Genomic DNA, 10,807 nt, shown 5'->3' on the forward strand with positions numbered 1-10,807 from the left:
ACCATTAGCCTGCAAATGCTGCGTTTGCCAGAGAGACCGAATTAGGGATGTTGAAACGGAATGGAAAAACTACATTAATAAAACTGCATAATTTGCAAACTAACAAAATACTGCAAAATTTAAAAACTAACAAAATAATTTGCAAACTAAAAAAATACTGCATAATTTGCAGACTAACAAAATAATCCAATGGATGGCGACAGTTTAATCGTCTAACACGTTATCCGATGGCATAGAAAGGTACACGTGGAAAATGAGGGAGTTATTTTCAAAGGGAAGCACCTTATGATGTAAATATAAAAACATTAAAGTTTAGTTAATTTTTTTTTTTAGTTTTTATTGAAGATTTTTAAACTCGATGGACATGGTTGTATAAGCATGAGTAGATTGATACACATTTTTAATGTGTCAAATTATTTAGGTGATTTCATGGGACTTATGAGGGATGCATTGGATGCCATTAAAGGGAAGGACCTCTTTTTTCCAAACACATATCGACGCAAAATTTGAAATCAACTAGGCTAAGTAAGTACATGTTAAAAGAATTCCCATGGCTTTCAACCGAGACCACTGAAACAATCACTCTATATTTTCTATAATGATATTGTAGGATGATTTCTTTATATGGAAATGTGGTTTTTTTATCTTTCTACATTGGTGGTCCTCAATCTAAATTTAATCTAATTTGTCAATTACTAGGTTAGTTATTTTAGTTTATTTTAGGGAAATAATCATGGTGTAGTTAATATGTTGTTGTCAACTTAGTGGCTTTGGTCATTCCTATAAGTGAACATATAAACACTATAAATAAATGCTATATGAGCGAATTTAAGACCATAAAAGTAAGGATAGATCTGAAATGCGTAATAGAATTTGGGGAATACTTTTTGGGTCTTATAGACGGAGCACAAATGTGATTTATGGAATAAACAAGTCATCTTTTCAATAAGCTTTTCTTATGGAATTTTTTACACCATGACAATTGGAGGAGATAGAGGCGAGATCTTCTTATAACTCTGGTAAGAATTTCAGACTTTAGTTCACTATAATTTTAGAGATATGCCTTGATGAAATTACGTTTCCTAAAGTCTCTTGAAATATGTTTCAAACAAGTCAGTTGGGATATTCACTATAAGTTTTTTTTGTGATGTTTCAAACAATGAAACTTTGAAGAGATAGAGGGGAGATCTTTATGCACCCATGATAGAAATTTTAGACTTTGTTTCACAATAATTTTGAAGATATGATATAATGAATTCAGGGTTCATGAATGCTCCTACAATCTTCTTCAAACATGTGAACCTCTCATTATATCTATAACTTTCCTTTTGGGATGTTTCACATTGTGAAATTTGGAGGAAATAAAAGCAATATCTTCATGTAATTATGATATTAAATTTAGGCCTTTTTTATCTATAATATCAAAGATATTCTATGATAAATTTAGTGTTCCAAATGCTCCTAAAATCTACTTCAAACAAGTCATCTTGGAAAAGTTACTATAATTTTTTTTGGGGATGTTTCAAATTGTCAAATCTGGAGAAGACAAAAGAGACATATCTTTGTAATTATGATAGAATTCCATACCTTAGTTTTCTATAATTTTAGATATATAATATAAAGAAGTTAAGGTTCTTGAATGCTCCTAAAATATGCTTCAAATAAGTTGTCTTGGAATTTTGGTTATGACTCTTTTCTGGGATGCTTTTGACTTGGAGGAGACATAGTAGAGACATTTTGGTACATTTGATGGAAATTTCAAACTTTTACTTTCTATAATTTTAGAGATATTCTTTATGGAATTAATGTTATTGAATTCTCTTGAAATAATCTTCAAATGAGTTTATTTGGCATATTTACTATAATGTTTTTTAGAGATTTTTCAAACTATGAAAATTTCAAATATTCGAAGATACATATAGAAGTGTCTCAAGTAAAAAATCTAGAATTATATTCACAAAATTAGATATGTGGCATGTTATACAGGTTTTTTCTTTGTAACGGGAAAAAAAGGGGAGAACGAAACTTGGTGAAGGCATAACCAATAATAAGACCTAGTGAATACAAAAGTAGCAAGTAGACCTAGTGAAGGCATAACTCGTTAATAGAAATGGTAGCAAGTAGACCTAGTGAAGGCATAACTCGTTAATAGAAATGGTGAAGGAAAAAACAATAATCAAAATCAGTGAACTAGGTTGATGCATACGAATATCTTGCAGTATAGGGGATTGGTGTCTCCTATAGGTTTGTTGCCTATAATTCTTGCAGCAAAGGGGATTGGTCTCTCCTGTAGGTTGGTTCCTATAAATATTGCAACAAAGGGGATTGGTGTATCCTATAAGTTGGTTCATATAAATCTTGCAGTAGATGGGATTTGTGTTTGTTGTAGGTTGGTGCCTACAAATCTTGTAATAGGGGGGTTGTTGAATTGTGTAGCTATGGTTGATATTAATAATTAATATTTTGGCCCTTGAAATATATGTAACAATAAATATAAGACATGTTATTCATGTCGGTTTTAAAGAGAAAATTTTGAATCTTAGATTTTGAATATTTGTCTCCAAAGTGATCAAGCCGACCCTCCCTCAAGTAATGTAAGGCTGAGTTGAAGAGACACCCATTTGTCCATCCAAAATATTATATATACTACACTCATCCTCCTCCACAATGCAAAATTCATATCACAAAAAAAGACAAGAAGGATAGAGAAGTATGAAGACATCTCAAGCTTTGTCTCTCTCTATATTGAACATTCAAACCTTCCTCCTACAAATTCACACATGTGAATCTTTGAATAGTTTCTAGGTAGTAGGTCTGAACTCTTCTCAACAATGGGTGGAAAATTTTTTAAGCATAGAAGAAGGATGAATTTCGGTCCTAGTAGATCAGACTAGGCCAATTTTTTTAGGTAGCATATTGACTTGTCTAGAAGGAAATTTGACCAGGTGTGACTGGGGCCTTGTTAATAGTAAGTTTGAATTGAAGAATTAGATTTATCTCTATTGAATTGAATAATTTCTCTAAGGAAAAGGTTGTTGGGTTTTCCCCCATGTGATTCTTCCTAGGGAAAAATATTTTTGTCTCTTGTTTCTATATCTCTTTATTATCCCACTATCATAGATGTTTCTATTGTTGATGTCTTTTGTTCAATTTCTTAATGATGAATATGAATATGAAAAGGATTAAATCATTAGAAGTAATTACGAGTTAAGAATACTTATGAAAAATCAACATGGTATCAAAGCATGGGTGAAAGAGAAACATTAAAAGAAGTTAGTCTATTTCAAGTTATCCTCTAGGGAGTATTCCATCACTATCCCTAAAACTCTAGTACTATTCTGGTTGTAAAAGGGAAGAAAAATATTGTAGAAGAAGCCTATATTTGCCCTATTTCTCATGTCCTACCTATGTGACCTATGATCCATGTTTTAATCTGAAAGACAAATTTGTTTTGTGTCTCAGCTAAAGAAGAAAATGATTGAAGCTCTAGTTTAATCTCAAATGGACTAAGTGAGCTCAAGAAGGTCGAAGCATACCTGAATTTGTGGAGAGGGTAGAAGATCTTAATTTATAGGTTGAAAGGCCTCAGTCTGCTTTAGTAGGTTGAGAAGAACTCAAAGATTGTTACAAAGGGCGCAGGAGGTCTTAGAGCTTGTTGTTGTGGGCCGAGAAATCTTAAGAGAATCGAGGAACTTTAGAAAGTAGCATGAAGAACTTTGAAATACCTCTGGAGTATTCCGTCATTAGCCCTAAAAACTCTAGCACTATTCTAGTTGTAAAAGGGAAGAAAAATATTCTAGAAGAAGCCTAGATTTTCCCTATTTCTCGTGTCCTAACTATGTGACCTATGATCCATGTTTTAATCTGAAAGGCAAATTTGTTTTGTATCTCAATTAAAGAAGAAAATGATTGAAGGCTTATTTTAATCTCAGATGAACTAAATGGCCTCAAGAAGGTCGAAGTATACCTAAATTTGTGGAGAGGGTATAATATTTTAATTTATAGGCTGAAAGGCCTCAGTCTGCTTCAATAGGCCGAGAAGGCCTAAGAGCCTGTTATAGAGGGTGAAGGAGGCCTTATAGCTTGTTTTCATGGGCCGAGAAATCTTATGAGAATCGAGGATCCTTAGACAGCAGCAAGAAGAAATTTTAAATACCTTTGGAAAATCCATCAAGTTGTCTTTTGTGCATTTATTTTCTTAGTTCTATTTGAAAATGTGTTCTAAATGAGGACTGATAGAAGATACTCCAACAAGGCACATTTAATTCTAAGATCTGATGAATATAATTCAATATCTATATTGAGTATGGAAATATATGACTTGATCACGTGAGTATGGAGTAACTATTGATATGATTGAGGAGGCATCTTGTATGATTGAGCATTGGAAACATATGTTCTCTAGTGTTTTAAACAAGTGGTATTTTGGTATGTTAATTTGTATCATCTTTATACCATAACAAATATTGTGCGATGTGCATTATATGAGGATGAGATCGAGAAGTGTGAAGTTTTGTTTGTAGTTTCATTCGTTGTTCTAGAGTATGAACATGGACCAAATCCAATATGGTATCAATCTCCAATCTATAGTGAATTCATATTGTTACCTCTGCTCAATGGAGCAATCAAGTAGGAGGCTAATACATGTGAGATTGTGGAAGCAAGTTCGGGCCCGATGCAATCACAAAAGTGGAGATGTAAACTCATCACCATTTGCATCAAAATCAAAATGAAGGCATGAAATAAATTAAATAAATTGAGAACAAGTGCATGAATAGTAATCCAACATTCAATGGAAGCTTGTTCAGTATCATATCCAACCCAAAAGGAAAACATTTTATAATCTTAGCTCCAAATTGGAATATAGCGTAAACACCATCTAACTTATTCAGTGACCTGATTGATAAAGAGTTATCTATTTGTCCCTCAGTGTATCGTGTGTTAGTATCTTTATCAACGAATCCCTTGACTTTGTTCTGTGCTCATGCAAATCTTTGATTTGGTTTTTCCAAAATAGATTGAAAGTTTCTCTAGAGCCAAAGGGAGCCGAGGAGAATGGATCTATCATATAAACCAAGAAAAATTCATATCACTTGTGCTAATATATGACCTCCTTCTCCTAGAAGAGATTTAAACTTAAAATCTCGGTAGTCCTAAAAGATATGCATTGAATAAGGATTTTGTATATATATCATGTTCACTTGTTTCGTGTGTGATGAACTATTAAGCCATATTGATGATTTGAATTAAATTTTTTTGAAGGCCAAAATTTCTCTTGCAAAGATAGTCATCTTCAAATTTTTTGAAGGAAAAAATTTCTCTTGCAAAGATAGTCATCTTTAGGATTAGAGTTATCCTTGGAAAGAACAAATTATTGTTGTTGTTATAATGTTTTTGAGAAGTTCAAGTTACTTGATTTCAAAGAACCAAGGGTTTGTTGATTCCTGTTCACATCTAAGAGGAAGAAGGCTCAAAACCACAACATGAACAAGAATTCACAAAGTTGCAATAGCTTTGGGAGTAGATGAGTTGACAACCAGACTTCATACTACTTTATCCATAATGTAACGTCTTTCCAAAAACACAACATGGTGACTAGTAGCGACGCTTCATGACATATGACTCACGATACAAAGGGTTTTAATAGATTCCAACAATAAGAGGAAGAGATGAAAGTTGAGATATTGCATGATATATTGTAGTGTTTCTATGAGTTTAATAAAGTCACCATCAAAGACAATAACTGGTCAAGTTCTAGCCAAAGGAGTGTGAGTAGGTGGCTTCTGCAAGTTATTTGAAGATCCCACTAATTAGGCATGACTAGACACTATGATTAACCAGAGTTCCTCCAACCTTAAGGAGTTAGTTACAAAAGGACTTTCTTAGCAAGAGGGAGTTGGAGGGGTCTCTCACACAGAATAAGAAAAGAGTCATATTAATTAAGCTAAATAATTACCTCACTCTGTAAGAGTTAGTAGTTTTAGGGTTTGTAAACCCTAGAAAAAATTTAAAGGTTATATTTAATAAAAATCTAGGGGTTTTGGAAAAAACCCTAGAACTAGATTCAAACTATTGATGATTCCGTTAAAAGAAGAAACCCTAGCTCATGCAAGGAAGGAAATGATAGAAAATGCATTAATTGTTGATAAAGATGAAGAGCTTGCAGATAGATTTCCATGATTTCTGGAAGAAGACAAGGATCAAGAGGGAGTTGACAAATTCCCTTTAATTCTCAAAGATAAGTATTTGATATTTTTCTTTATTATTATTTTATTAGTTATCCTCTTGTTTTCTTTTTCTTCTGTTGGATCATAATCATTCTTCCATGGATTCATAATGATGTTTGTAGGTACATTGTGAAGAATGCCAAGACCCTGCAAGCAAATGGAATCACTGAGAAGAATGAAGATGATTCTATGGGAAGATGTTTCTCTGAGGACAATGAAAAAACTCAACAAATGATTTATGTTCAAGAGGGAGAAATAGAATAAGACATCTAGAACCATGCCAGATGACCTAATCAGGAGCTCAAAATTTGCCAAAAAATCAATGTGTCAGACTCCTAATGAGATTAGCTTCAAAACGAAGAGGTCGCCATTCTGAATCGAATGGTGTGAATGACACTCAAATCTAATCTCGTATGCAAAAGTTAGAACAAGTCAAAGTTCAGGGTTGACTGGATGACATGGAATAGGTCCTAGCGAATCAGGAGGTGCCAAGTGGCAGGTTTCCATTGGCCCCCGCAAATCGCATATAGAATAATGATTAGAATCATACCTTGGTGAATCTCAGTTATGATGTGCTTTATTGCATATCGCAATCGTAGAAAATTATTGTGATTTGTGATATGGTTCTAGTAATGATCGTCGATAGTGAAATGAGATGAGTTCCAATTGCGATAAGTCCTGGACATGATATGTTTTAAGAGTTGTAATTTATAACTCGTCAGGTCTGCTAGATTGGTGATCGCAATTTCTGAAGGAGTGTTGGCGTCTGTCTCTTCGTTGATAGCTGATTGCGATTACGATTTTTGACAAGGCTGCAGAACCGTAGCCTTAACCACTAGACCACCACTCCACATGTGACTACTCGACTCTTAACTGCAAGATAGGAGGGAATGATGGTGGAACTGCTGATTTCGGCAGAACTGCCAATTTTAACTGGCAATAAGCTATATTTTGAGGAGAAAATTGTGGAGAGATTGTCAGAAGTCATAACTAAGGCAATTTTCAACCAAATGAGTTGCAAAAAGCGGTTAGATTTCCATTTTCAGGTATTATGAACTGATTAGAATGGGTTTCAGGATCAAAGGAGCACTTCCAGATAGGATTTTTGTAAAGTGAAGCCTATGGGTGTCCTCGTAAACCAGAATGTTGATTCAGCTTATGTAGGAGTTTGAAGATGGAGATGACCTTATAGGGGTATTCCAGCCTCCATGTACTTTCTGCAGCAGCCATTACAATAGTGTTGTAGCTTTAATTATTCTTTTCTCTATATGTGTAAGGAGAAAGAGAATTGTTTAAGTACTTCAAGAGGATTCTAGTATTGTTTATTTTCTTGGAAGTTGGAGTATGGGGCCTTGGTGTAAGATGCCTCTGTTTTTTGAATATTTAGATGTTTAACTATAGGGTAACATGTGTATGGAGTGAGAAATTTTGTAGGAAGTTGTTTATTTGAAGGAGAAACTAGCCATTCCATTTCAGTAGCTTATGTACTCTTCTTTTCTTGAGATTCAGCATAATGAGAAGGGGTCATGCCTTTAGAGCCGATCCAAGGAGATGTAGACAAGGAGGGGTGAACTCCTTTATTAATGGCTGGTTTATTATTGTTTGATGCAAGCTTCCATTTAGTGTTTTGGTTTCATGTTTTAAGTTTTCTTCATGAAACTAACTTAAGTAAAAGCACATAAAATTCATGCTTTTACTTGCTATTTTGGAGTCAAACTTCAAGCACATTTTCATATTCTAATGAGGGGAATTAGCACAACATTACTAATCTGTCCTAATTTAGATCAATTTGGTATCAGAGCTATGGTTTTCTTTGTGCAAGGAGGAATTGACTCTTGTTTGCAGGTGAATGAGTTTTGAAGCTCATTGAGGAGAAGGTTTTGGAAAGGAGAGCAAGATTTTTACAATCTCTACCACCAAGTTCTACTTGAAATTACAGTAGAAGCTTCAAGAAAAGCATGTCGCAAGGAGGAGAGCCTGCAATAATGTTAGAGGATGTGAAGGCTTTTAGAAAGGCTTTCTTAGACATGGCAGAAATGGTGAAAGTCCTCTATGAAGAGAGGAATACCAAATTGCAAGGTGAAATCTCTAGACTCCAATAGGAGAATGTTCTCCAAGGGAAGAAGGTAATAAGAATGGTGATAAACCACCATCTTCTCCACAATCTTCATGTTTTTCTACAACTATTATGCAAGATGCTAGTGTAGAAAGTCCCTCCGAGAAGGTAGATGGACAAGTTTGTACCTTTTGTCCACATGATGTGGAATATGAGGTTCTATCAACACCCAAATTCGAGGAGTTGAAAGAAGAGAGCTGAAGAGTCCAAGAGGACACATATTGAATCAAAAGGGAAATCAAAAACATCTTTGTGTGTCAATCGAAAGATGAAGCAAATGGTAAGAATTTACATGCTTCTTCCTTATGTGAAAGTATTGACGTAAATTCATTTGCAACCTTTGAAAAACATAGTAAAGGCATTGGATCCAAGCTCTTGACCAAGATGGGTTACAAGGGAGGAGGCCTTGGCATAAACCAACAAGGCATTAAAAATCCAATTACAACCAAGGAGAGGCTTAAATACAAAGGCTTAGGCTATGTTGCAAAATAAGAGTGATCTTCTAGTGACAGTTCATGGATATCGTGTTCCTTTTGCTGTAAGAAAGGACACGAGGAGCCAAGATGTTGAGAGTTGCATCCAGAAATGGTTCTTGCCTAGTTCCTCAAGCATAAGCAGGACTTACAATGCAAGAACGTCTCCTAAGAGAGATGTAAAAGATGAAGAAGAAGGAAAGTCGAGTTCTTCTTGCCACACAAGTTCCTCATGCAAGCAGCATAAGCCAAAGGACAACAAACAGAGGTATAACCATTTTGTTAATTCGAACGTTGTTCATGATGGAAAACAACATGAAGATTTGAATAACATGTTGAGGAAAATGTTTCCATGCACCTTTTGTCTTTCATCTAACCATTGTGTAGATAACTGCGATAAAAGGAAAGCAATCATCAGGAAGATGTTTATGTTTACTGGAATTGGGATTGACAGGAGAAAATCTCATCCAAGGATAAAGGCAAGTGAGTCGAGAGGAGCTCAAAAGTACTTCTGTACTCACTGCAATATCAGTGGGCATTGGGTCGAGAAGTGTTGGAAATTCTTTCCACAACTTCATCCTGGTAAGGGCAAGCACCAGAAGAGGAAGCAACAAATGAAAAAGTGGTGCAAGATGCGACCATACCTGAAGTAGCTTCAGAAGAAGAGAAAGTTCAAATAGAGTGTTCATTTACATGGTTGGGTAAGAAATGGACGGACTATTTGTCCAACTGAAGTTTGTAAATTTATGTTTTGCACTAGTTGCATATCCCCAATAGTTGGGTAGTTTGTAAAAGTGATGTTTATAAATAAATCACTTATATGAAACAGTGTTTTCTTTAACCAGTTATAATGCTAGTTTGGCTTGTTGATAGTCAATTTGAATGGATAAATTTGGGAGTCAAGTTTATTCCATTTTGTAAAATTCATTTTGACTTGTAGTTTGAAAAATCATTTTAAAATTGTTGTATGAGTAGTTGCATCACATTTAGTATGTTCCAAATGTGTGTAGCACTCAAGTTATACAAGTATTCACTATGTGAAGCTTGTTTGGGTTCATTTGGAAAAGTCTTTTAAGATCTTATCCTAGATAAGGATTTTACAGATAAGCAATTCCAAGGTGCTCATATTCTTGGAATTCTTCTTAGGAAGGATGTTGTTGTGGATGGCCATAGTGACATGGATAGGTGTTGGCTCATCGTTTATGGCTCCGAAGAACAAAGGTGAAGGAGAAGGAAGGATGACTTATAGGACACTTGTGGTGCAGACAAAGTATAGAAAAGTTGTATATTATAGTGGGGAAGAGTGATCAAGAGCTCAAAATTTGCCAAAAATCAAAGTGTTAGAATCACGAGGAGGTTATCTTTAGATCGAAGAGCTCGTCATTTTGAATTGAATGGTGTGAACGACTTTCAAATCTGAGCTCATCATTCTAAATCGAATGGTGTGAATGACACTCAAATCTTAACTTGTATGCAGAAGTTAGAGCAAGTCAAAGTTCAGGGTTCACTCGATGAGATGGTAAAGGTCCCAGTGAATCAGGAGGTGCCAAGCAGCAGGTTTCCATTAGCCCCAGCAAATCGCATATCGCATAATGATTAGAATCATCCCTCAGCGAAGCTTGGTTGCGATGCGATTTATCGCATATCGTAGTCGCAGAAAATTATTGTGATTTGCGATATGGTTCTAGCAGTGATCATCGATAGCGAAATGTGATTAGTTCCAATTGCGATAAGTCCCTGATGCGATATGTTTTCAAAGTTGTAATTTATCACTCGTCAGGTCTGCTAGATCGACGATCACATTTTCTGAGGGAGTGTTGACGTTCGTCTCTCTGCTGATAGCCGATTACAATTGCAATATCTGATAGGACTACAAAACCGTAGCCTTAACCACCGAACCACTACTCCGCATGTGACCACTCAACCCTTAACCACAAGATAGGTGGCAATGATGGTCGAACCGTTGATTTCAGCAGAACTGTAAATTTTAA

This window comes from Pinus tabuliformis, chromosome 4_2 (assembly GCF_031772625.1).
Source record: "Pinus tabuliformis cultivar Carrire ecotype Pingquan chromosome 4_2, CPIR1, whole genome shotgun sequence".
NCBI classification, from domain to species: Eukaryota; Viridiplantae; Streptophyta; class Pinopsida; order Pinales; family Pinaceae; genus Pinus; species Pinus tabuliformis.